Source organism: Topomyia yanbarensis, chromosome 3, assembly GCF_030247195.1.
Source record: "Topomyia yanbarensis strain Yona2022 chromosome 3, ASM3024719v1, whole genome shotgun sequence".
Taxonomy (NCBI): Eukaryota; Metazoa; Arthropoda; class Insecta; order Diptera; family Culicidae; genus Topomyia; species Topomyia yanbarensis.
The window spans coordinates 16,987,343-17,012,272 of NC_080672.1; the positions used below are offsets into that span (position 1 = coordinate 16,987,343).

General features: G+C 36.5%; 2 protein-coding genes across 2 annotated transcripts in view; one reads left to right on the forward strand and one right to left on the reverse strand.

Annotated features, from left to right (window-relative positions):
• Positions 1-24,930, reverse strand: part of LOC131691287 (centrosomal protein of 135 kDa) — a 120,774-nt gene that overhangs the window by 28,050 nt on the left and 67,794 nt on the right. The window lies entirely within an intron of this gene.
• Positions 1,065-24,930, forward strand: part of LOC131691288 (uncharacterized) — a 44,339-nt gene continuing 20,473 nt past the window's right edge. The window contains exon 1 of the mRNA XM_058977575.1: positions 1,065-1,647. The gene's annotated coding sequence lies outside the window, so the exon portion shown is untranslated. The remainder of the gene's footprint in view (positions 1,648-24,930) is intronic.

The following is a 24,930-nucleotide window of genomic DNA, read 5'->3' on the forward strand; positions in this document are numbered from 1 at the left end:
ATCTCATTAATAAACCTCATCAAAACAAACCTGTTACGAGAGTCGAAGCGATTTACGTCAGCCGATCGTCCTTGAACACGTTGCACCATAATGAATGATTGCAAAAGCTACGATCATGATGCATGTTCAAACAACATATGCAATGTTGTTTTCACCTGACCTTATAACATGGAAACCTAATGCAATCGTTTTAACAACTTGATAACTTTTACGTCGGCAAATATTACTTCCGATCCTAATTGTTTGTTGCGTTAAATCAGCGTTCGATTTATCCTCTATTGAACGAACCATATAACACCACCAACATAACAAGCAACAACTAACCCTTCTCAAATACATCAAACGGAAACGCTTACCAAAAAGAGATAAAGAAAATCAAAATTGAAGAAACCGTTTGAGCAAAACTAATTCACCGCAACGCGGTAATCGTCCGGAGACCACAATCAACAAGTGACGAGCCCATCATGCAGATGAGGAATAGTCTGGGACAATACAAAAATTTACACGTTTTGCAATCACTGACAGAAAACTGTGTCGAAGCTGCTATTGTGTGTCGCCATCTAACTTCACGTCTAAATCTGTATCCAAGGTTTCACGTCGAACTAGTCGCTAAATGACTGTATCAATCAGTCTGTATATGGTATATGGTAGATATTTTTTAAACGATCACTGTAAACCTAAACCACATGGCACCACCCGACTAACAACAATCGAAAAGCCATGGACGATCAGCAATGCAATGTTACATTATGTAATGATGCTATACAAATGCAGCTCACTCATGCCTACAACAAGGACACACACCGCAGGCCATGACCACCGCTGGCTCGATCGTCCAAGCGTCGGAAAGAACCTTCTGAACTTCACGAGGTGGTGCTCACGCTCCGGCACATGGTAAACCATCCCAGCCAGAGGTATAGGTGGGCTGATCTCTTACTCACAAGGTGTTCCAGCTTTAACTCTCTTTCGTCTCTTTTGCGGTTTGAAAATTTGATCAGGTATGAAACTACCGGCCGACTCACAACACAACAGAGCATTCAGTTTCTTTCATTCGGTCGGCGCGTTAACAGCTGAAGCTCATTGAGGTGCAACGTCGAGGACTACCTGGAATCGATTTGAATATTAGTCGTTTCGAAGAATTCGTTTTGATCAAATATATGGAAAAGATCGTTTAAGAGGGAACCGTTAGTGATTTCTCACCGGATGTGAAACAATACATTTTTCAAAGTGTTAAAAATCACTAATCAGCTACGGTCATCCAATCATGGCCAGTACTGATTGATGAAATCCTGAAACTGGTTTTCTTTGTCCGTTCTTTACGCCTTCGCGTCTGGTCTGATCTGATCGGTGGTACGGTGTGTGCGATCGCTAGCGTTGGCTTTGTATAAGTGAGTGAGAAACTAAAGAACCCTGGACTGTTTGATTCTTGGCGCCGAAGTGTATACCCGGATTACCAGCAGCACATCGACGACAACGAAGAAGACTTTGGTTATGGTGTTGATGCATCGTCGTATGCATTTGCGCGACACTGGACACACTGTACGGGCGGATTGACAACTTAAGCCGGAAAACACAACTCACAACATCCGTCTGGACGAACGCAACGGTAGACTTCTTTTCGTGGAAAATTGATGTTTATTCAAATTGGTAGGTGATTATTAGAACCAGGAAGACACTGAAATATTTCCGCGATCTCACGGTACCTAATGCTGAATATTCAATGAATACAATATACAAAAGGGGTATCATTCTCGAAATCGAGAACATCCGGTGACCTTTATCTTCTGCGATAGCCGTATACTTTGTCGATGAGAACTGAGAAAGACAATGGAGTTTCAGAATTGCACACTCAGGCGGCGTAGGCTTATAGGTTTGTGTGGAAGATTATATTATCTCGGTTATCATCGTGCGTCACTATCATTACCATTGATTAAAGATAATATGATCGATGTTGTTGCTGTTTTAATACACGCTTGATCAACATCAGTCTTGCCATCTTACATAGAACGATTAAAACGGCAAAAGATCATTCAAATTAGTGGAGTGAAACGCCTTGGTAGAACAGTCAATGGCAACAGGGGGATCAATCTATGTACTATAAATGAATAGAGAAAGAGAAGATAAATTTTCATTGAAATATATTCGTGGATTTCCACGACACGATTTGGATAACAGTGTAGCAAAACGATTTTAATGACCTGGAAGCGACGAGCCTTCAAAATCTAAACCATATCATCATATCCATTTTAAAATCCCTCTTTCATCTAATTTGTAATAGATATTAAATTAACCTCAAATACCTGATTTCACATCATTGGGACAGTTTACCGACGGTACATCGGCAATTGTAGCTATGAAATTCATTTGCAAATAATAAAAAGATAAAGGGTTGCGTACAGGACATGACGAGGGCGATATTAAAAATACAACCTTTTCAAATTAGTTATGAAATTTTGATTTTGACTTCGTCTCATCAGAATCCGACACTAACTTAGTGACAGGACTAAGCTAGCACCGGATTGACGTTAACTCCAAAAAACGAAAACGCCAACCCCTAGTCCTGCGTGATATCCCGCAAAAAAGAGTTCTGATTAAGCTGATGAGAATTAATGGAATCGAAACTTAGTTTAGCTTAGCAAACCAATGTAATATGCACTATTCTATATTTCTCCTTAGTGGAGAAATAATTTAGTAAAAACTATTTAGCTGCATTAATGAAAAAAATGTTTAAAACCATCTTTCCGCGTGAAGAACACAAAACCAATAACTAAATTAGTTATGGGATTTGCGATTCGATTTCGTCTCATCAGAATCTGACACTAACTTACACTTACAGAAATTGATTTTTGAGACCAACGAAATTTAATGTAAGATGGCATAAAATTACACCTCCCGAAGCCTAAAGGCAGCGAATCGAAGCTCGTATGAAAGGTGAAAAAATTTCCCTCAGTCGTACCGGTTGAAATCAAGTGCGTAAAAAGGTTAAAATGCAATTAACCCGTGCTAAATAATGTAATATCGGGGCCTTCTCCAACCCCATCGTATTCATGTTTGTAAACAGCTATAACTCTTGAGTTATGCAAATTTTACACATTAGCATTAGTAAGGCTAATTACTGCTACCTTGCAGCTGAATACTAACAATTAATACCATAAACCGTAGAACCTGATTTATTGCGTTTAGTCTGATTGGTTCCATTTGAGGTCCTAAAGGACTGTGAAAATTTTGAGGGCGAATGGTTATTGCCAGACTTTCCGAATTACGTTTAAAACTTGCATAAAACTTTTTATGGGAAAACCTGCGGCATATTTTTTCTAGACACTATGCAACTGATTACACAAAAGCACTTAATCCAACTTAACAACTTTACCGATGGACGGATGTAATGCTAGCATTTCTTTCAAAAAGTATGTGGCAGTATATCAAAATTTGAATTTTACAAATAAATAGTTTACTTTTTTCCATCCACTCATTTTACAAAAAATATTTTTTTTTTCATGATCATTAAGCTGAATAATATAGGAGGAAGTCATTGTAATGTTTATCGTTTTAAAGACGCAAAAGAAACTTTTTCAGTGAATTTGGATCATGGAGAAGCTTTCAGTAAAAAAATTTCCTAACAACAACTTTTGACATATTTTTATAATTCTTACTATTTGCAGTCAAAAATACAATTTTCTTTTTGAATATGATACGCCATTTTAAATCAAAATGCTAATAACAAAAAATTTCTGAAATGTAGTAATTCTCGAGATGTTTCAAATTTTGTTTTAACAACATAATTCTTTTGTTTAATTACGACCATTTCAGAAGTTATTCGCGTTTCTCCATCAACAATAATAAGTTTTTCAAAAGGCCCATAACATTTCCTGTAACTTTCTCTTTGACATCAAGGTGATATTGTAAACCATTTGAAAGCTATACAAAAACAACCAAAATATGATCCTATATATATTATTACATTATTCTTCGCATTAACACGATATTCTTTTTTGCCATCTGAAATTGATTCTAAATACAGTGTTAAACCAGATGATATGACAAATTTTTGGGAACGACTCAATAGCATTATTATTTTTATTTAAATAGATTAAAAATGCTTTAAATTCGGGAACTCGGTATTATGTTTAACAACGCTTTCATTCCAATAAAATTCGATCAAACGGGCCGTTTAGTCAAATAATATGGCACCTAACTGCATTTGGCTTGATATCCCTTTGGTCAAATGACGTTCAACCAAAAGCATTCGACCAATTAAATTTCGGCCAATTAACCTACCACCAAGCCTTATGTAGAAATTCGAACGTGAGCAAAACCTATAACTAAATTAGTTATGGAATTTGCGTTTCGACTTCGTTTCATCGGAATCTGACACTACACGGAAAAAAAAATCCGTTCATAAATTCATGAACAAAAGATCACGATTTGGTGAACTGAACACTTTACGAAAGCTGTGACGAAGTTCCTGAAATCATGAATAATAAACCTCGTATTCATGAAACTACTTGTGTTTTAAAAAAAAAACTAGTTCGTTCCGAATATATACATGGCGTTACATTAGAATGTTTGGTTGGGTTACTGGATCACAATGAACCTTATCAAATGAATAACGATGTTCGAGGTCCTAATAGTTTTTTTATATCTACTGCTCGTACCTATTGCTCGTCGCTAGCAGCTGGGCATTTCATGAAAAAGCGCATAGAAACAAAAAAGATTCCACGAATAATACTCCAAATTTTGTAAGAGTTCACGTGAAAGTTTCATTGCCATGTTGCATGAAATTGTAAATGATTAGGGATATCTTCTAAATATCACCAGCACGCAAAATAGATTGTAAATCATGTACTAGGAATCATGAAACAGTTCACGAAAACATGAATAATATTTCATGATTTCGTGAACTATTTCACGAGCACGGATATTGGATTGTGACTAATCTATTAGAAATCATGAATTAGTTCAAGAAATTGTTCACGACAAAATATCCAGAATTTGATTTTGTGAACTTTTGATTTTGTGTTTGGCATCAAAAATACGAATTCGATTTCTGAAATTTCATGGGGTCCCCCCTTTGAAAAAAAAATGAGTTCTGGCTTATATGGGAATTTCATATGTGACCGGACGATTTAGTCTATATTTCCGGCCCCATATAACCGATCCGTACGAAATTTTATAAACATCTGTGGGGATATTATAGCTATCATTTGGGACTAAGTTTGTGAAAATCGGCCCAACCATTTCCGGGAAACTGATGTGAGTTCGTAAATTTTGAAAGATGGCCGCTTTTCCCAGGCACTTCCGGAACCGTCTATGGTGGTCAATGTAGTGAACGAAAGTTTGGTTGGCCGTCGGTGACCTAGAACAGCAAATTTAAGTTGTTTGAGAGACATTTTAGCGAAATTTTTACCTTTTTTGAGTATCGGTTTGAATCGCAATTTGCTATGTGATCGCACGCCACAACCTGTAACTCCGGAACCGGAAGTCGGATCGGGATGAAATTAAATAGCCATTTACGGGGACGCAATACTTTTCATTTGAGGCCAAGTTTAGTCGAATCGGTCTAGCCATCTCCGAGAAACCGATGTGAATGTTATTCTGAATTTAGATACTTCCGCCGGGGCTTCCAGAACCGGTGATGGTGGCCAATGTGGCCAAATAGACTTTGAATGGATGTTAGTGACCTAATACTACAAATCGAAGCAGTTGTGCTCATATTTTGGAAAATTTTTCACCTTTATACATTCATTGCAGAATTTATTAAAATCGACATTTTCTGCGTGTTCGTACTCATCACCCTGTAATTCCGGAACCGGAAGTCGGATCCATTAGAAATTCAATAGCAGCCTATGGGAACGTTGCACCTTTCATTTGAGACTAAGTTTGTCAAAATAGGTTCAGCCATCTCTGAGAAAAATGAGTGAAATTTTTGGTCACATACACACACATACGACATTTGCCGAACTCAACGAACTGAATCGAATGGTATATGTCACTCGGCCCTCCGGGCCTCCGTTAAAAAGTCGGTTTTCAGAGCAATTGCAATACCTTTCTATTGAGAAAGGCAAAAATTTCACCTTTTTACATTCATCGCAGAATTCGTTAGAATCGAGATTTGCTGAGTGATCGTACGTATCACCCTGTAATTCAGGAACCAGAACTCGGATCCACACAAAATTCAACAGCAGCTGATGGACCTTCCATTTAAAATCAAGTTTGTCAAAATCGGTTCAGAAAATTCCGAGAAACCGATGTGGACAAATCAACAAATTTTGTTTTGTAACCATACTCTTCAACTCGTAATCCGAAACAAGATGTCGGTTGTAAATGAAATTCAATAGCAACCTATGGGAATAGTATACCTTTCATTTGAATCTTAGTTTGTAAAAATCGGTTCAGCCATCTCCGAGAAACCGATGTGGACATTTTGTTAACAAATCCGCACATACACACATATACATACATACATACATACATACATACATACATACATACACACATACATACACACAGATATTTTGCGATCTCGGCGAACTGAGTCGAATGTTATATGAGACTCGGCCCTCCGGGCCTCGGTTAGAAAGTCGGTTTTTGGAGCAATTGCGTAACCTTTCTATATGAGAAAGGCAAAAGAATAGTATTTAATTAGCTTAACACTCGGAATACCAAGGGGGTAAAAAAAATGGGAACGCTTACTTTGACCGGTCATATCTCAGCCGTTACATAATCGATTTTAAATCTGTCTTCACCAATAGAAAGGTATATCTTTTGTGAACACGTCGAATTAAAAAAATAGAAGAATAGAGTTGTCTACCGTAAGTTACAGTAAAAAGAGTATAACAAAGTCAGTGAGAAAAAAAAATGGGAACGCTTCTTTGACTTGCCATATCTTAGCTGTTTGCTCACCAATTTTAATTCTTTCTTCACCATTGGATAGGTAAATCTTTTATAAAAACAGTGAACAAAGAATGATGGAAAGCAAATGTGTATATCTGAAGTAATTGTAAAAAAAGTAATTTTTTTGTTTTATTCATTTCGTTTATTTGATAGGCACAAATGCGTTAGCTTGGCGGTGCCAAATTCTTTTGTTTTTACATTTTGGATATTTTAAAACTAGGAGGTTACAATGGTGAAATATTTTTTTTTTTTTTTAAAGAAAAATTTTACAGCTATCTTAAGACTAGAAATAAGATTCTATATACAAGAGAGGGAGCAAAAGATTTTTTTTTATGAAAAATTTTAAAACAAGGAATTCAATAGTAATAGTTTTTTAGGAAATATTTACAGTTATCTTAAAACTAACAATATAGTTTGGTACACAAAAGGGGGAACAAATGTTTATGAGAAAATTCACCGGTGTTTTAAAACTAGGGATACAATTCTATTTACAAGATGGGGGACAATAGTTTTAACAAAGAGGTAAAATTACAACTATCTTAAAACTAGGAATACAGAATACAAATTTGAACTTTTTTAGCGGAGACTTATGCTTGGTCAAGATATTCAGAGGGGGCTGTAGAAGCAGTTGTATCAAGGACAGGGGAGAGTAAAAAAAGTAATTGAGAGTCAGTGCAGACGAAATGAGTTTTTCTGTTCAAACAATCATATCACGACCATTTGTCAGCCAATTTCAATTTTCCTTACACCAATGCAATCCTTAGAGCTTCTAGACTTGTAATATATGCAATAAATAGTAGATTTTCAAAAATTACTATACTTTTTCGAGTTTTTAGGAGATAAGATTTTTACAATGTACGTGGCATACGGCATTGAAATTCTTTGCGACATGTTAGTTTTACGGTTTGAAAATTACCTGTTTACTCAATAGTTCTACATATTATACATGGATATTATTATATCAAAATGTTTGCACAAACGTGGAGAAACACAATATTGTATGTAAGTTACTTAATAATAGAGTGTGTTAGGACGATTCAGTAAATACGAAGAAGTTCAGAATTTTAAAATATTCGTCATATAACTTCAAATTTGAAGCGATGACCTATACATTTTAATACATCAATCGATTGTAATTGATGGCGGCTACAATTTCTAAAAAAAGACATTTTTATATTTTCTCAAAAAATAGCCAAAAGTACGTAGAAGTACAGAAATTTCATTTAGTTCGCAAATAACGTCGAATTCAAAGCGATGGCCTATACCTTTTTATATACCAATCGATTATAATTGATTTTGGTTACAATTTCTGGAAGAACAATTTTTATATTTTCTCAAAAATAGACAAAAGTACGTAGAACTACAGTAATTTCATTTAGTTAACAAATAACTTCAAGTATTCAAATCTATCACCTATGCAATTTATACACCAATCGTTTGTAATTGATTTTGGCTACAATTTCTGAAAGAACAAATTTTTATATTTTCTCAAAAAAATAGCCAAAAATACGTACAAGTACAGAAATTTCATTTAGTGGGTAAATAACGTCGAATTCTAAGAGATGATTTATACTTTTTTATACACCAATCGATTGTAATTGATGGCTGCTACAATTTTTGAAAGAACTCATTTTTTATATTTTCTCAAAAAATAGACAAAATACGTAGAAGTACAGAAATTTCGTCTGATTGGCACATAACTGCGAATTTCCGTACTTCTACGTATTTTTGGCTAATTTTTGAGAAAATATAAACAATTGTTCTTTCAGAAATTGTAGCCGCCATCAATTACAATAGATTGGTGTATAAATAGTGTAGGTCATCCCTTTTAATTTGCAGTTATTTGCCAATCAAACGAAATTTCTGTACTTCTACGTATTTTTGTCGTTTTTTTAAAAGAAAATATAAAAAGTTTATCTTGCAACAATTGTAGCCGAAATCAATTACAATCGATTGGTGTATAAAAAAGTATAAATCATCCCTTAGAATTCGACGTTATTTACCCACTAAATGAAATTTCTGTACTTGTACGTATTTTTGGCTATTTTTTGAGAAAATATAAAAATTTGTTCTTTCAGAAATTGTAGCCAAAATCAATGCAAACGACTGGTGTATAAATTGCATAGGTGATAGATTTGAATACTTGAAGTTATTTGTCAACTAAATGAAATTACTGTAGTTCTACGTACTTTTGTCTATTTTTGAGAAAATATAAAAATTGTTCTTCCAGAAATTATAACCAAAATCAATTATAATCGATTGGTATATAAAAAGGTATAGGCCATCGCTTTGAATTCGACGTTATTTGCGAACTAAATGAAATTTCTGTACTTCTACGTACTTTTGGCTATTTTTTGAGAAAATATAAAAATGTCTTTTTTCAGAAATTGTAGCCGCCATCAATTACAATCGATTGGTGTATTAAAATGTATAGGTCATCGCTTCAAATTTGAAGTTATATGACGAATATTTTAAAATTCTGAACTTCTTCGTATTTACTGAATCGTCCTAACACACTCTATTATTAAGTAACTTACATACAATATTGTGTTTCTCCACGTTTGTGCAAACATTTTGATATAATAATATCCATGTATAATATGTAGAACTATTGAGTAAACAGGTAATTTTCAAACCGTAAAACTAACATGTCGCAAAAAATTTCAATGCCGTATGCCACGTACATTGTAAAAATCTTATCTCCTAAAAACTCGAAAAAGTATAGTAATTTTTGAAAATCTACTATTTATTGCATATATTACAAGTCTAGAAGCTCTAAGGATTGCATTGGTGTAAGGAAAATTGAAATTGGCTGACAAATGGTCGTGATATGATTGTTTGAACAGAAAAACTCATTTCGTCTGCACTGACTCTCAATTACTTTTTTTACAATTATACTTCAGATATACAAATTTGCTTTCCATCATTCTTTGTTCACTGTTTTTATAAAAGATTTACCTATCCAATGGTGAAGAAAGAATTAAAATTGGTGAGCAAACAGCTAAGATATGGCAAGTCAAAGAAGCGTTCCCATTTTTTTTCTCACTGACTTTGTTATACTCTTTTTACTGTAACTTACGGTAGACAACTCTATTCTTCTATTTTTTTTATTTGACGTATTCACAAAAGACATATCTTTCTATTGGTGAAGACAGATTTGAAATCGATTATGTAACGGCTGAGATATGACCGGTTAAAGTAAGCGTTCCCATTTTTTTAGACCCCCTTGGTAGTCCGCGTAACTTTTTACCCCCTTGGTATTCCGAGTGTTAATCAGCATGAGTTCAATGTTATCTTCATGTAATTACATTTTGAAATGTTGGTGGAATGTGTTTAAAAGTGGAGGGAATGGGGGGTTAGTAGAGTAGGAGTGGAGGATGCGTCAGAAATCCTTCATCTTATTTTGGTATACGGGGTGGATGAAGGAAATGCGGGGACGGTAGTGATGAAGGAGGGAGATGTAAGGGCAAGGCGGGGGGGAGGGGCGGCGATGCAATACTCAGCTGCATATTTTGCCTTCCATTTGAGACTTGGTTTGAGAAAATCGGTCCAGTCATCACCGAAGAACCGATGTGACTTTAATTGTGGAATATGCCCGGAATTCCAGACGATAGTGGACAATATATTCAATATATTATATTCAAAGAATGTTTGATTGGCAATCAGTGATCTAGATCTGCGATTAGAAGTAATTTGGTGACCATTTCAATAGTTTTTAGCCTCTGAGGTATTACGTTTGCACCGATTTATATGGAAAATTCCAGTGTATCCTTACTAACACCCCTGTAACTCCGGAAGCAAGAGTCAGAACCGAATGAAATTCAGCAGCAGTCAATGGTATTACTGTATCTTTCATTTGAAATCAAGTTTGTGAAAATCGGTAGAGAATTCGTTGGGGAATGGGTTTGATATTAGCTTAGGAACTTGGCGGGTTCCCCGGGGGCGTCGTGAACTGTCATAGGTGGCCAATGTGGTTAAAGCTACTTTGATTGATCATTAGTGATCCAGACCCGCAAACTAGAGTAATATTACATCAATTTTAATATGTTTTACATCATTTGAACATCATGGTGGTACCAGTTTATATGGGAATTTGCTGTGAGACCGCACTCTTCAACCCGTAACTCCGGAACCGGAAGTCAGATCAACTAAAAATTCAATAGCAGCTTATGGGAGCGTTATACCTTTCATATGAAACTAAGTTTGCGAAAATCGGTTCAGCCATCTCTGAGAAAATTGTGTGAGTTTAAATGACACACACACATACATACACACACAGACATTTGCCGATCTCGACGAACTGAATTGAATGGTGTATGACACTCGGCCCTCCGGGCCTCGGTTAAAAAGTCGAATTTTACAGTGATTGCATAGCCTTTCTTTATATGAGAAAGGCAAAACATCATGAGTCAACCTTTGGTTTTATGAATAATGTTTCTAAAGTGGTGAACTAATTCACGTACAGAAAATAGAATTAGAAATGACTTGGCGGAAACCGTGACTAAAGTTCATAAAACAGAAATAAATATTCCGTTATGTGGGCGTTACTGAAGGGAAATTGAATATAATTTTTGTTCGTGGTTCTGTTTTCGTAACGTAAAAACGTGATTGTTCCTGAATTCATGGCACTATATTCGCGATTTTGGGAAAAGTTTGCTTTCCGTGTAACTTAGTGACAGGACTAATTTAGTTATAGGTTATTTACTCTTGACGCGCAAAGGTAGTTTTAAACAATGTTCTCCTTAGAGGAGAAAAAAAAATTAATCCAATCACTAAGTTCGTGTCGGATTCTGATGAGACGAAGTCGAAACGAAAATTCCATAACTATTTTAACAATAATAATTTAATACTCGATTCGCATAAAAATAGTTTTCCATTTACATTTCTCAGACCGTATCAGCCCACGAGGGTGAAGATGAACAATGAATAAAGGAGGTTTTGAAAACTAAATACTTTTTATATCCTGCACTTATATCGAGGAAGCCAGTTTTTGCCATCTGAAGATTGCAATTATTGCTTTCGTGCAAAATTTGTTTGCACCATTGCGGTGATATGTGAAAACACAATGTTGTGCATTGTAACAAACAGAGTTAAGCTTGGCTCTATACTAAAGTGATTTATTTTTATTATTATTTTCGCAGTTTGCTTTTCCAGAATGACTCGTAACGCTACACTGATTACTTAATTGCAAGTTCGTACCGATAGCTGATTCAACATTTATTAGTTTTTAACGCCATGCTTACACTGTCTTCAGTAAAAACAAAGATCTCCCCCAGTACCTTCGCGATGGTCAAATTCATCAACACTCTCCGGTTAGTGGCGAGCGTGCTAAGGACTGGTGGTCAGAGCACCATCTTTCTCGTCGGAGCATAGTCGCTTGCATATTACCAAATAATTGCGAAACATCTAATAGCAGAAATAAACACTGAAGTTTGTTCAATTATCCGCTTATGGGCGTTTTTGTTTTGAGCGAGATCCGCACGCGAAAGATGTGTTGTGTGCGGCAAGAAGAAGCAGCATCAGTCGCGCGCATGTCAGCCAAGACCAAAACATGCGGTATGCTACAGTTTAAACCTTCGAACATGCTGCGCGGTGCTGAATCTGTTGGTGCGGCTGCTGCTCGCGAAGTTTAACGGAGCAGAAGGCTAACCACTTTCGATGGTTTTGCAAAACGTTGAAAGTAAAACTGCTCATCCGAGCGGTAGAGAAAAAGGCGATGAAATCGATCGTTTGCGGAAAAATGTGAAAACCGGTACGAGGTGGACGATTCGAATTGCAGCTCGCCGTTTAAGAATGAAACTTGTGGCGTGGTGTGTATTTTAATGGAAATCGGGCGCTTTGCTTTACTACAACAGGCTAGCCCAAATCGCGGAAATAAGTTTAAGTTCATGCCTTTGACGAAATTAGGTAACGATTAAATTCTTGTCTGTTCCATGTTCCTCGCGTTTTGAGGAACTGTCTCCCATTCGAGGAAGAATTGAGCTTATTCAACGTTAAACTTTAAGAGAGTGAACAATAAAACAGTGTGGAAAAGTTGAATGAATCGTTTATTGACACCTACGGATAGCCCACGCAATACCAGCATGCCAATCCGGTGCGATCTACCGTTAGTTGTTAGCACGCCAAGCCTATGAATCAGAGTCGTGCAAATTAAATGGAAATTTATTCTACAACGCGCTTCCCCTCTCGCTTTTCATCGTCTACTACTGTTTTATTCGAGACGACACCTTCGAAGGATGACGCAGTGGTTAGTATGTACAGTTGCTTGACCTATCCAATTGTCGTATATGCAGTTAAAAATTATATTGGCTGGTTTCATGTTTGGTCAAATGTTTTGATGAAACATCATACATAACTGACAATAAAATGTTTATCGTGGCTAAGATAGAGATTGGGTAAGGAATTGTCGGTATCGTTCCGCGGTTTCATTTCGGTTAAAATATTGATGGACAATGAAAAATGATCTTACAATAAATTTAAAATGAGGCCCATTAGTGAAATATTCCAGAAAAAAAATCAAACGACAGTTGATGACAGGATAATAAATACCAGAATAACTGCACCTACGAAATATCTTATTCGGTGGAGAAAAAGCCCTTGAATATATTAGAAGTACTACCAGAGTCGGTTGTTATGCAATCGAGCGCATTTATCGACAATTACCTTTACGCTGCTCCTCCTTTCCACCCAGCTACTCTATACGTTATGACACATTCACTTTATCAAATGTATCTATTCTGCAGCATCACGATTCACGATTATGCTACCGGTAGCCTTATTAGGTATATTTGTGACTGTAAAAGGCCAGCGTTTCATTGAAGTTGCACGATACCTACATCTTGACAGACCCAAATGCAGTTGCAATCGCATTGTTTGATTGGAAGTTCAACTGGATGCAGATATTCGAATCATGTCCGTATTGCAGAGTTAGCCCACCCGATCAGAATGAAATAACAAGATTATAACACAATGCAATTTTCGTATTATATTGCGTTATAATTCTGGTCTCGTTAGTAGTTAAAATAACAGAAAATTATAACAAGTAACAAAGCGAGAAATAGCTTTGAAATCTTTTTGTTTTGTGATCGGGCAGCGTTCGAGATGAAATGCTGTTTAGATGATTTACAAATCTCTGTTGTTGCGGTACAGAGCGCCACAGGTCCATGTCTAGTTGAGCATGGTACAGCCATGGAACTAAATAATTCAACACCGTCAATATGGAATACTCGTCGACATGTGAATGAATGAGAGGTGGTTAATGCCTTTCGTTTTCCACTAACTTTGGTCATACCGTCGCCGGAGCAACCAAAGATCTAAATGTAGGTTAGCAAGTTTACTTTCTGTGCACCCACTTCGGAGCTGCACTTGGAGTGTGATTGAATAATATAACCGGCATCCGGGCCTATTTGCTGTTGGATAGAGTACCAGCTGTTTTCGCAAATATTGGAACCTTGTATATGTTGTATGACTGTCAGCGATGTAGTGTATAAATATTTTATTTAGCTTGCAATGGTCATTTAATTACAACAAAAATGACTTCTGAAATTGGTGGGTGCAATAGCTTCATCATTAAAAAAGTTGATTTGCATCAAAAGGGCCGAAAAGAAGCTCTCTTCACGATGTTGTTGACATGTACAAGCTTAACAAAGATTATGTACGAGATAAAAATGTCATGAATCTGAATATCACTGAACCCATTTTGCTTTTTACCTAAAACACCTCACTAATTAAAATGTTAAATCTGAATGTCCTATTACCTTTTGTGAAATTTCCATGGAAATAACTCATTCCTGAACGACATTATGATCTTTTATATTAATGTTTTAAAGATTCATGATCAGACCTACTTCGACTAGCAATAAAAAGCAAACAAACGATGTAACATTGTTTGCTCTCCAACTTTTCTCGACAAGACAGCATTGGATCTCATCTTTTCGCGGTATAATATGAGATGATATTTTCGCGCCTAATGTAATACTACCGAATAACTAATGGTTTCGCAAAAATTCCCAAAAATGAGTAGATACAGATCCTTGGAATGAAAATACTGCAATAATGTTGGGAAATAAATTCTATAATGTAATATATTAATGGTTTTTCTTGAACTTAATTTATCACGAGGTTCGAAGCTGCAAAATTATCACGCTTCCATACTGCATTGTCAGCCAATTCTCGCAATTTCTTGAAAGGTGAAAAGTTGGGTCCGTGCCTACTAAAGATGAAAAAGCTGTGCAATAAACTACTTGTCGTAAGAATGAGCGAACATTTTAACCTCTGCTCATGATAATAACCTAAAATTAAAGTAACCGATGGATTCATCAATTGGCCCGTTATTTCAACCACAAGCTTTCAAATACAAAATTAGTGGTATTTGACCAAGTGACAGGAGATTAAATTAAATGATTCAGGCAAAAAAAATCTCGAATTTTGTTTCGCTCGATTTCCTCTGATTTTTTTTATGATAGTTGCCATCACACACACTGTGCTGTTAGAAGCACTTTGACCATTTCAAAATCTTGAAAAAATTGAAGGTAAGCGCTCACACCAATGACGATACATATTTATTTTATTTTCTTCTAAAAGACAACAAATATATGGTGTTTGGTTCATGGTTAAGCATCTCTCGAGGTGATAGAGGACCATATTTGGGTGAAAAATTGTTCTATACATACCATAAAAATCTCAGCCATTACAGAGTTATTGTAATTTTTCTGAAATTGACTTGGTTGTCTTTCAATGCCTCTAACACTTTGTATTTAAACGCTATTGGTTTCATTAGAAAGGTGAGTTTCATATTAAATAGTGTCCTCATATCTTTTAGTTATTGAGTCTAAGTAACACTTAAAGTTAGAGATTTTTATCGAGTTTTCGTCCATTTCTCGAAAACTTAAATAGTTAACATCATTATTTTAATTCAGATTGTTTGTATGAGAAGCTGCATAATTTGTACTTTGACGTCGTACACTACGAAATTGCAGCGAAATAAAGTGTCAAAAAACAGGTTGTAAAGAATTTTAAGGAGCAGCAAATGAACAATCGCAGTTTTTTAATTAGTAATTAGACAAATTACAAAACTCCTCTAAAACATCAAACTACTTCACGGATAAACGTCACTTAGAATACTTAACTAAAAGACATCCGTTCATTATTTGGTAAGAAATTTTCTCAGCTTTCCAATAAAATTTTGATAATAAGGATATAAAGCATATTTTTTAGACTAGGGCACTTACAAGTCGACTACCAAAAAGTTTAATTATGAAAGTCTAACGTAAGGAGTAGAGATACGAATATCATGATGAAGAATAAATTATGGATCTTTCTCAAACTCGACTTTTGGATAATAGGTATTGTTATGATCATTATTCTTTTTTTTAGAAAACTTACAAAAACCTCATCAAAACTTTTGACTTCTTCACCACTTAAAGGTTACCTTAATCCATTAACTGAATGATATCGTAGCTTTACTCAATAGGAAATTTTCCCACCTTTCCAGTAGATCTAAAAGATTTCAAATATAAGGTGCACTTTTTGAGTTTTTTTTTTTGTTTTAAATAATTGCCCACCACCCTCCCCCACACCAAAGAACTCATACAAGAGCCCCCTGGTAGTGGACGCAGTTAAAGGTATTTAAAGATAAACAGGTCGAATAGAGAAAATAATCAATAACTCGATTTTTCCCCGAAGGGACCATCCATAAATGACGTAGCATTATATGGGGGAGGGGGGAGTTTTGTATTTTGTGATGATGTGTGACGACAGGGAGGTAGGGGGTCGTGTCATGCTATGTAGCTTTTTTAAAGGGGAATAACTAACATCGTCTTATTTTTTTTATTTGGGGGGGTAGGTACCGTCAAGCTACGTAATTACCGGGGGGGGGGGGGTATTTTGAGGTTTGTGCCACCATCTGGACCCTAGATATCGGCTTACCAACACAAGGACCGGTACCAACACTTTACGGCTTTCCTTCCCTTTCGAAGGAAGTTGCGACCACATATTTTTTACCTAAGAAAATCTCAACGACCTCGACTGGAATTGAACCCAGACCCACTGAGCTGAGTGGCCGTTACTTTTACCATCCAACCACGGCGCAAGCACTTTAATTGCGCAACACGAAAATTTTAAATGCAAAGACTTGAAATTGAAAAAAATGTAAAAAATATTGCGAACTTTAGTTTTAAATTGGAAATATTGCATATTTGGCACACTGTATTCAAAAGTCTGGATTCCTTGAAAAATTTCCTTTATAATACATCTCACTGATTTTTCTAGACCAAATTAAGTCGAAGATATCACTAAAAGTTAGTAATTGGAGGTGTGCGTAGCGCAGTTGGTAAATCGATTGCCTTGTACGCAGCGCACCTGGGTTCAAGTCCCGACCCCGTACACAGGGTTAGAAATTTTTTATAAGGGATTTTTCGAACCCGAAGAGACGAATAACCTTAAGGTTAAAACCTCTGTAATCGAAATAAAAAAAAATTAATAATTGATGCTTTAATGTGTAGTCGTTCATCGATTTCATCTTTGTCATGTATAAGGATCCTGGCTCTAACGTCGTTGAACTTCCTTTATGAAACTTCTAAACGATTCCATGTGTGGAATTTGATTGAAATTGTATGAGTATGGTTTCCGTAAACCTATTTTATATTTCAGCAAATCTCGACAAACATATGATTACGGCCTAAAAGCCAACTGTCAAAATCCGCTTTGAATGGAAATTCCAGACAAACCGTTAATAGTCGAACACAGTTCACAACAGTTTATGAAAGAGAAAACTTTTCTCTTTCGTTTACTACCAACATCTGTGATTGGCGTGTAACGGTTTGTCCGGAATTTCCATTCAAAGTGGATTTTGACAGTTGGCTTTTAGGCCCTAATCATATGTTTGTCGAGAAATGTTTCAATTCCTGTATTAAAGGGCGGATGCTACACTACTCAAAATCCACCGCCCCGGTGTTGCATCGAAAGTGAGGCAGCTTACTTCGCAAGCTTAGGGATACTTCATATCATTACTTCTCTCAGCCCTGACAGTAAAAGAAAATTGTGAGTTTATCGTCCCCAAAACTCATCTCATCGAAAATAAATTTCAAAATGATGGCACCCAGCCGCGTTCCAACCAATTTTGATGCGGCTTTTGGAAAATGACCACAAAATTTATCTAGTATTAGGAACCGAGGCCATCTTTTCGGAAACGGCCGTAGTTCCGGATATATTGCGCACGGAAAAATCCGTTAATTCCTGTACAAATATAACAAAATTAGGGAAATCGTTACCAAGTTCCTGAAATTATGGATAACAAATCACGTATTCATGAAACTATGTGTTTTCAAAATACTAGTTCACGCCAGAAATATACAGGGCATCACATTCCAAAGTTTGGTTGGATTACTATGGTTGTTTGCTGGACATGTTTAGCTTTTATTAAGATTGTATAAACTATATCAACTAAAAGAGCCGACTGTTAAGCGATGTTCATGATTTCGCAAATTTTGTCACTCTTGACGTAATTTTTATCACGTTACCGTGATATTTTATTTAGGAGTTTACGATCGGATTTTTCTGGCAGCTTTGCAGGATTTATGTTCATGATATGAGCACCTTAGTCACGATACTCGTAATTTGTATTCACGTAATCGTGATATCGGTTTTTTCAGTCAGAATAGTGTGAATTATGTTTATGATTTCATGATTTTCGTCACGATTTCCGTAATTTCTATTCACATTATCGAGATAGATTTAAAGATGACTTGAAGTCTTTAACGCAAAATAAATATTTTGTGATTGAAATCTGAGAACAAAAAGCCATCTTTAAATCTACAAACGAAGTGGTCGTTCCCGTCCCTAGTATATTATCGAACTATTTTAGTCACAAGTAGAGTGATTTGTTTTCATGATTTTAGGATCGTAGTCACGATTTTTGATATTTTAGTCACGAGTACTGTGATTTATGTTCATCATTCCATTATCATGGTCACAATTTTCGTAATTTATACGCACACTGTATGCCGTGAATATTATACTAGGAATCATGCGCCAGTACACGGATACTTGGATATTTTATGATTTTGTGAACTATTTCACAGACAACGCATGGTCAACGGTGCATGGTTTATCCTGGGAATCATGAGCCAGTTTACGTTTCCATGAATAAGATTTCATGAATTTGTGGCCTATTTCACGAGTACAAATGGTGAGTTGTGACTAATATACTAGAAATCATGAACCACACATACATGAATATTTAATGATTTTATGAACTATTTCACAAGCACGAATGGTTAGTGGCGACTAATTCGCTAGGAATCATGAATCAATTCAGGTGTACATTATTATATTTTCCAATTTTTTGAACGCTTTTACGAGCACGAATGGAAAGTTCTGACTACTATGCTAGGAATCATGAACTAGTTCACGAATACATGAAAACTCTTTCACGATTTTGTGAAAAAATTCACGAGCACGAATGGTGACCAGTGCTGCGAAATTTCAAAATCAGTTACCTATTTCAGCTTGAATTTACCGAAACCAACATTCAGATTCATCGCCTCCCTCATTCATTAACTTTCCAACTGACTGAAATTTTAATCGAATGGAGATATAAATTCCTTCACCAACCAAAGCATTCATTTGTTATTAAGTGGACAGTTTGAAGACAGAAGTTGGCATCTTCTACATTTTGGAGCATAAATGAACTGCGTAATTTACATCTGGTGCACTTTTGCTCTCAGAGCTAGCATAGAAACAAAATTCAGTTTGCTTCTGAAACCGACCATGTCCGAACCTAAATGCGATGCGTCGGGAGAACGAATGACGAGGGAAATGAACCAAACGTTTCATTCATCGCGACGGGGATGAATTAAATTTCGTTTCCTTTCAAGTTCACGCAAGGATGTCAATTTTTTAAGCTCTGGTTGTGACTAATATACTAGGAATCATGAACCGTTTCACAAATACATGAATAACATTTAATGATTTTGTGAACTATTTCACGAGAACGAATGATGAATGATGACTAATTCACTAGGAATGTTGATTCAGTTCACGTATACATTAATATTTTATGAACTATTTCACGAGCTTGGACTTTGAACCGATTATAATATGTTTGGAATCATGAACCAATTCACCATTATTGAAAGAATTCATGAAATAGTTCACGAGAAAATATATTTTGATTTTAAGAACGAATTCACAACCAAGGAGTTTTTATTCTCAGGTAATACGATCCTCAAAAACGCCGATCAGCCATGTTGGTCTTAGAAACGACAGCTGGCAACATTGTTTACTAGTTCTCTCCATATGTTTGCTTGGATTCCAGTGGGTAAACAAAGTTGTTCGCTGTCATTTTTCTTCCCCGCAGCCTGCTGCACGCTTACCTCACTCCTCACCTAGTTACTGCCAAAGACGAATCACCTTAGAACTATAAGCACCTTGTTCACATCCACGAAAACCATATCATATTCAAGATGAAAATAAATCATGAATCAGTTCATGTCGTATAGTTGGCCTCATAATAATGTTCCTAAATTTATGAAAAAAATAACGAGCCAACCGTTGGTTTTATCAATAATGTTCGTAAAGATGTGGACTAGTTCACGTACAGAAAATAGATGACATGCCAGAAACGGTGAATAAAGTTCACAAAACAAAACTAAATATCTCCACTAATAAAAGCGTTATGCATGCATTACTGAGAGGAAATTGAATATCATTTTAAAATTCGTGATTTTTGTTCCTATTTTCGTGACATAAAAACGTGATTGTTTCAAAATCCATGAGACTTTATTCACATATGCATATGCATCGGAAGATATTCTGAGGGTTTTTGATGGAATTAACCATACAACGGGGTATTACGAGAATCGGGTTCCTCCGACAAAGAGAACACTCTTCGACCGGTTATAAAACCCGTCTTGCGGTTTATCAAACTTCATGGTTTTGCAAAACAAGTGCGCTGGAGGACATTTTGAGGGAATTTGGTCAGATTGGTCACTTCCCAACCTCGCACACAGAGTTCAAGATTTTTTGCCCAAAAAAGAGGAAATAACAAAAAGGTTAAAACTTGTTAATCAAAATACAAAAATAAACTACCTGTTTTTGATTCACTGTGAATAGACAGAACCAATGACTCCGTTAAGCTTATGCCTTGAGCTTTTCCGAAATCGCAAAAACAATTCAATGTTTCAAAGTGTTTTCGAAAAAATGTTGAATATTGATGGAGCAAAAAACTTTTTTTAAGTAGAATAGAATGGGGTCAACTAGGTATGGCGGTACAATAGGTATAGGGCATTATCTTTGCAATGTTATTGAAAAGGTCGCTCATGTTGTGTTCGGACGGCAGGCGAAAACAATATTTTTGAAAATCCGCCAGTGCCAGTGATGCCAGAACATGTTGTGTGAATTAGATACGGCTGTTTCTGTAGATCGGTTGAATTAGTTACGGCGTCGTTTCCTTTTCGCGTGTCGTTCTGCGAAAACCCATTGTCTTTCGTGCTTAGTACAGTACATTTAATCAATGTTAAAAAATGCCAAGTAAGTTTTTTCTTGCGTAAAAATTAATGCTGAACACGAGTATTCTGTTGGTTTTTTGATATTTTTTTGTTTTAGAAAAAAAAATATGGGCATCAACATGAAACATACGCTTGGGTGCACGATAGGTCAGCCGTTTGGGGGCACTATAGATCAATGAATAAATTTCAATTGAAGACTTTCAACCATTTCCCAAAGCACCCACAAACCATCGAATCGAGGCTGAAGTTTTTTGAGAAGGGCCAATAAATATACTGTCAAAATTCACTTCGAGAGGACAAACCATTACTGGCCGATTACAGATCACAGTAGTAGACGAAAGATATAACATTTCTCTCTCATAAAATTTTAACATCAGTGTTCGGCGAATAACGATCTGTTAAGAATCTTCCCTCAAAGGTAATTTTGACAGTATGCTTATTGGCCCTTCTCCAAAAACTTGTGAAAATTGTAATATCATAGCTTTAGCGTAGAGATATAGAGTACAAATAAAAGGTGATTTAGAAATAATGAACCGCTAAAATCAGACGCGATTGTGAAATCAGTCAACATATATTACATTCCTTCCCATTGGATGTAATAGTTTGACATTGATGTATCGGATATGCAACAGGTCGTTCAAAAGACCATAAAACAGATAATCTATAAGAGGTAAAATAAAACAATTCAATTCACGTCGTTACATGACTCTTTTTGTTAAACTCATGAGGGTTTGTCTTTGGTAAACAATTTCGCACTTCATGCGTCTATATTGTCATGTTTACATACGTCAGTAGCGGTAAAGCGTGACAATTTACACAGCTATATAGCATGACAATGAAAAATTTAACCGGTGCACAAACAGTTGTGTAAAGATGAAATATTGCAAAAAAGGAACAAAGGCAGCAAGTTGCGACTGCAGAAGCATTTTTTGCTCGCAATTAGTTTATTTACTTGGGACCATTCGATTAGTTTTCCCCGCCTTTATTGCTTTTGCGGTTCCAAGGTGATAATTTATCGCGTGAGCAAGTACTTCCATAAACAACGATTTTCAAGGTTGCCGGCCGTTCATGCTACCGCCGCAGCAGTGCAGTCACCTCTTTTTCTATATACGTTCGTTTGATGCGAGATTCCATGCATTTGATTGAAGAATGGATTTCATCAGGTCAACTAGTTGATCGTGTTCAATAAACTTGTCAAACTTGTTTCTTGACACGCTGACCCACTCATCGATTTGATAGTCGTATTTTGAAACCGTATGATAGGTATCGCATGCCGAACCCTTTGCAAACGTTTCGACATCAAGTTTGCTGTTTGAATCGATTTCCATTATCACAGTACATACTGACATGTGTTTTCAAACACGGTTATTTGTTTTTTATTCGTTTATTTGTACTCATTGCCTTTGTTCGCTATTTTTTTATAATATGCGATTTCATTAAATCATCAATGAACAGAACATTTCATACAAAAACAATCCGGCTACAATTAGATGCACTTCACCCTGGGCATTTCGAGCCAACATTTCAACACCGTACCGAGCCTCGGTTATTACTCTGTTCCACCATCCGTGAACGAATCAACACAAAAAGAAGCTCGAGTCTAGCTTGTAAATAAAGCTCTCTGTGTGGCATCTCCATCTGACTGTGCTTCCACAACCAATTTTCTCAAATTGTTACCAATAGGGCCGGTCAAATAAATTGTTCTGTATGTCTACATATTGTGTAAGTTCACCCTATTATGTTGCTGAGGAACGATTCTGAAACCTTTGCCCACTCAAAAAATAATTTGAAGTTTATGTCAAATTATCACCCAACACTATAGATACATATCCAACTTTATTACCACCACCTCCGAGTTTGTTTTGATTGTGGAACCGGTTTTCGCGTTTACCACGTTTAAATTGCACCACGTGAAATAAGTATTTTGTGTGTACTTGTTCTCTTCATCTAACCACACTGCACGTCTTGCTGCAGATCAGTTCAGACTCCGTGAAGGGGCTCGGTCGTCATCTCCGATTAGCGCTCTTGCCGGGGCGGGTGAAGTGGTTTTAGCTAGCTAGAGTGACGGTGACTTAGTGGCACAGATTCGGAAAAGTGTGCAATTAAATGTGCTCGAGCTTCAGCCAGCATCAAAAGTTGAGTACTTTTTTGGTTGATGGCGCAAATGAGTTTGGCAATGTTTACTCGGAGGATTTACGAGATTAAGCACTTTTGTGACATTTGCGTTGTTGATGTTTCGGGTGACTTTCAGTATATAGCTTTGGGGTAATTAAGCTGTGGAAAATATTATTACCTTCCCCTTTGATAAAAAGCCCAAAATTATAATTTTAATAATCATTTTTCCAAGTCCTCGTATGCTGACTGCAAATATTCTTGAAGGATTCAGTTTCATTGCATGACTTTATTTTCCAAGGTATCCCGGAACTGAATGAATAGTACTTAAACGTTAGAACCACTTTCTAATTGCAAATATGCAACTTTCTAATTTAATTTATATTGCTTCAATCCGGCGATAGCTTAGTCCTATCAATAAGTTAGTATCGAATTCTTCTGAGAAGAACTCGAAATACATCTCCATAACTAATAATAAAATTAATGGTCTGCAGTGAAGATACATAATTTCAAAACCATAAACTTTGGAGCTGTAGAGTTAGGTTCTCGGAAGGGCTCCCCGTCAGAATCACTCACTACAATTGCGAACGAGATGAGAAAAGTCACCCACTAAAACACTGCTTAAGGCCAATTGCAGCAGGCCGTGATTCTGAATGTGATATTCATTGTACGGTTCAAATATATGCGGGCGTGGAGAGTTCATCGCAAAGGGCTTGAGCGTTTGTACGTTAATGCGTTCGATCGCGTGTGCGTATGTATGTCGTGTGTGCTAACGTGTACGTAGCTTCGCGTATATGAATTCTATTTTATGGCTGTGTGTCTTTCACATATTCACATGTGTTCATGGATGATCGTGCACGGACCGTGTACGGTTCATATGCTAGAAGAAAGTGAAATCTTCCATACCACTAGAGTTCCCGGTCATGTCGCCATGTCATTGTCTAGTGGGTATGAGCTATATTTTTTGATTGGTCCAACTGAATGTATGGACCTAAGTAGCTAGGACGGAGGATAAAGATTTCCGGACGTGACCGATTCATGATCGCGTGAACATGGACGTTTGTGGGTTCGCGTTTGAGACCGCGTTTGTAGCTTCGTAAGTACTAAAACGCTCACATTATTACCGGAGTGTTATCAAGTTTGCGCGATTGAAGCCGTAGGTGTGCGATCGTATGTTGACGTATATTGACGTGCTTGTCGCGTGCGCTCGCGTGTATGTGACTTCACGTGTATAAATTCGAATTTGAAACCCTGTGACCATTCACATATTCGCGTGTGTTCTTGGATGGCCACGCGAACCGTCATTCTGATATTTAGTTTTCGGTGCCCGGATCACATTCTGACAGGGAGTGAGTTTCCCCATATCACTAAGGTTCCCGATCATGTCGCCATGGAACGAGTTTTTCAGCGGATATGA